The following is a 4290-nucleotide window of genomic DNA, read 5'->3' on the forward strand; positions in this document are numbered from 1 at the left end:
GCCATCGCCAATTCCATTCCTCCCAATGACTCACTACCAAGTTTGGTACATTAAGCCTTCTCTAGTATTAAGGTCATGAAAATTATAAGTATGTACTCTTTTGGGACAATGATGATAAAGTTTTCCAGGTCTTCATACAATATTTCTTTGACTTCATCAGGCTTCCTAATGGAGGGAGCATTGGTGTTGATGATGGTGATGTGGGCTTTCCTGAAAAGTGGCAATCAGATTGTCATAAGTTTATCATTCATTCCTTTGGTAGGTATACAAGCTTATTGACTAGATCAGTTTTGATTGAAAAACCTACACCAGCTTCATGGTGCTCCCCTTCACTATGCCCTCTCCAGAAAAAATATGTATCTGACTTTGACATCAAAAAGCTGGTCTTCATTGGCCACTCTTGTTTCACTCAGGGATACTATTTGGATGTAATACCTACAAAGTTCCCTTGCAATAAGAACTGTTCATCTTTCAGGTCTACTAGATTTTTGTAATGTGTGTGTGTGTGTGTGTGTGTGTGTGTGTGTGTGTGTGTGTGTGTGTGTGTTTCAACTGCAGGGTAGGATTCTTGCCTGCCATGATAATCAGCTCAGGGTTAGATAAGCAAATATTTTTAGGACACCTTTTCTAGCTCCTTCCTCATACCAGGTGGTGAACAATCCTTTAAAAGGTTGCGCAGACATTCGGGGTTGCTGAATCCCATTGCTGCTTCCAGTGAAAAGATCACCTATTACCTAGGCCTTCTTACATGTAGATGTGACTACAGCTCCCACTGTATCTGCATCTACTGCTTCATCACTTGACTCTCTCCACAAGACTTTGAGATTGGAATGTTAAAAATGTTATGGGTCTTTTGTGATTAAATTGGATTTAAGTGAGGCAGAATTGTGTGAAGTCATCTGTTTTACTCTGTCTTTCAAAGTCATCACAATCCAGTGGCAAGACAGAGTGAAGACAATTGGTAATGCTCAAGATAAATTGGATAACTTTGGCAATTTCGATGTCTAACCAAGCTTTAAGTGCTTCACAGTACCTGCTTCAGGTACCTTCATGGCCTTCATTGGAACAAATTGTTCTCATTTATCCATTTTACCAGGAGAAGTTTTCAGGTGCTTGGGGTAGACACACCTCTAACTCACCAATGGATTTCAGATCCCTTGGCTATCCTTAATCTGGTTTGGCAAAATGGTTTACCGGGATGTGACTTCTGTTCATGCTACAGCTGAGAATTATGTGGAATAGGTGGACACTAAAGGTGGAAACAAACCCTGAAAGGAGCTCAGCAACTCTCACATCAGAGGTAAAAGTCTGCTCTGAAAACACTATGTACGTCTCAGAGGTTAGCACAGTGATTGTCACATAATATATGCTTAATAAAAGATTACTGGCTATTTTGGAAATATATTTTTAAAATTTATTTTCCTATTTCCTAGTAACATATAAAAAATTAACAATCATTCCAAATCCTTTCCCTTTCTACTAGCCACCCTCCCTTCTTTAGAAGGCAAGCGAATTATTATCAATTTTATAAGTGACATTATTATAGAACATTTCCTTATTAGCCATGCTGCAAAAGAAAACGAACAAAATAAAACAAGAAAAATAAAGTTTAAAAAGTATGCTTCTATCTGCATGTAAAATTCATTTGTTCTCTCTTTGGAGGTAGATAACATTTTACAACATGGATCCTTTGTAACTGTCTTGGATCATTGTCTTTGTGAGATTAGCTGGGTCTTTTTCAGTTGATCATCTTTACAATATTGCTGTTATTGTATACAATATTCTCTTTGTTATGCTCATTTCATTTTGCATCACTTCACATAAATCATCTCAGGTTTTTCTGAAACCATTCTGTTCATTGCTTCACACAATAGTATACCACCACAACTTGTTAAGGCATTCCTAAATTGATGAGCATACTCTAGATGTCTAATTATTTGCCATCACAAAAGAAATAATATATATTTATGCAAACATTTATACAATATATATACAAATTGTCTTTTGCTCTTTGGGATTCAGAACTAATAGTGCTACCATGAGTCAAATGCTATGCATTCTTTTATAGGCTTTTGAGAGTAGTTCCAAATTGCTTTTCAGAATAGTTGGGCAAGTTCACAAGTTCAACAATACAGTATTTTAATTATTTCTATGTTCCCTCCGGCATTTATCATTTACCATTTTTTTCATGTTAATCAATCTGATAGGTGTAAAATTGTATCCCAGATTTATTTTAATATTAATTTCTCTAATCTGTAGTGATTTAGAGAATTTTTTAAATGTGATTATTGATAGCTTTTTTTTCCTTCTGAAAAATAACTTCATATCCTTTGACGTTTACCAACTGGGGAATCATTCTTATTTTTATAAACTTGGTTCAGTTCCCTTTATATTTGTTAAATGAAGCCTTTATCAACTTCCTGTAAATAAATTTTCACCAGTTTCTGTATTCTCTTCTAATTTTTTCTGCATTAATTTTATTTGTGTAACAAGCCTTTTAATTTCATGTAAACAAAATTATCTATTTTACTTCTCTAACTCATCTTTTGTCTCCTTCCTTATCCAGACTTGAGAAGCACCTTTATTTTTTTGCTTATTGACTAAAACAATCTCTTCCATAAATTAAAATGTCCCATTTATTTTTATTTATTACTTCATCCTTAAACATAGCAGATGATTTTTAAAAAGTTATTTGATGAAATTGAATGATTAGAGTATTAAAGAGAGCCAGACCAAGGGCTGATCCCTACAGAAAACTGCAGTAGTCTATTGACTCCTCTGACACTAACTCATTGACAGCTGCTATTTGGCTGAGATTATTTAACCAGTTCTGAATCAGGACTTTTTTATTACTTCATGACAATTTAGACAAATCACTTAATTTCCCTGGGAACCAGTTTCCTCATTTATGAAATAAATGAGGTTTCTTCTAGTCCTTGAACTGTTATTCTTTATCCTATTCACTTTTTCCTCTACTCTCCTTCCTAGAGTGGATATTATGGGAACTACAGTCTGGAAGTCTTGGATTGGAGTCCCTTTGCAAACCCTTTCTCCATGGGAAAATAGTCTCCATTTTCATCCCAGTATCCTGTAATCCCCTAAAATAAACAAATGTTTATTGAGTAGAATTATTTTGATCTCCACTAGTTATGTGAACCTAATGAAGTCAGGGACCTCTCTTGATCTCTATGAACTTCTCTTTTCTCAACAATAAAATATGGATAATGTGTTTAATCTCCTAACTAACTGGGTAGTTTGTGAGACTCAAATGAACAGAAAATACAATTTGAAATTTAAAGCGCAATACATCTATATAAAGTGAGTTTGTATAATAGATACTTGTAATTTTTGTTACTACCTATAGAAGTAGTTACACATTTTTCTCCTGATTTTTACTTTATTCTTACAAAATACTTCATACTTGCACCTTATCTTGGTAAGTGGATTTTTTCCTTCTTTCATTTACTTCCTACCAGGAATTGCTTTATCATGACCCCATAGACTCTTTTCCTTGTCAAAATAGACCTGTCACATGCTTTAAAATATTTCTATTATGACCAGTCATTATGACTCAATTTTAGTTATGGTTATGTAGTTAGACAATTTGACTTGGAGCCAGCTGCTACTATTAAATTTGCATGCATTTTAATTTTGTAATTTTTCATCATGATCTCTGGGATCAGCCTCTTATCTGTATTTCTGACTGTGATGCCCAGGTGCTCTTGTAATTACAATTTTTTCCAAGCAAAATCCTGCTTAGTGCCTATTTTGGCTCCCATATGAAAAACTAAGTAATGTCACTGAGACAGAGTAATCAGACTTCCCTGAAATGATATTTGTGTCATGGCAGATGACAGAATTGAATGCATATACACACAAAGGTGGAATAGTGGGTAATAAATTCACATATACACATATGGACATATGCACATGGTTCAAAATATGAATAGTTTTACAATGTGTACATAAACATACATGCATAATACATACATACATATCTCAGGTAAATCAGACTGCTTCACAAACTCTTGGTTATAGTGCTTACTGAAAGAATATTAAAGACTTTTCCTCCCATTTTGAGAAAAGCAATATGGTATCATAGACTGGGAGTCAGAGAGACCTGGGTTCAAATCCTAACTTGGACATGTAAGAATCAAATGGACAAAGGCCACAGGTTCTTTGGGGACTGTAACAGCATATGCTTCAGAAGATTGTGATGTGCAAAAGAAATAATGTATGGAAAATGTTTTGCAGCATTAGTTTTTTTTTTCCCTAGTCATGAGAAAGATC

Source organism: Macrotis lagotis, chromosome X, assembly GCF_037893015.1.
Source record: "Macrotis lagotis isolate mMagLag1 chromosome X, bilby.v1.9.chrom.fasta, whole genome shotgun sequence".
Classification (NCBI taxonomy): domain Eukaryota; kingdom Metazoa; phylum Chordata; class Mammalia; order Peramelemorphia; family Peramelidae; genus Macrotis; species Macrotis lagotis.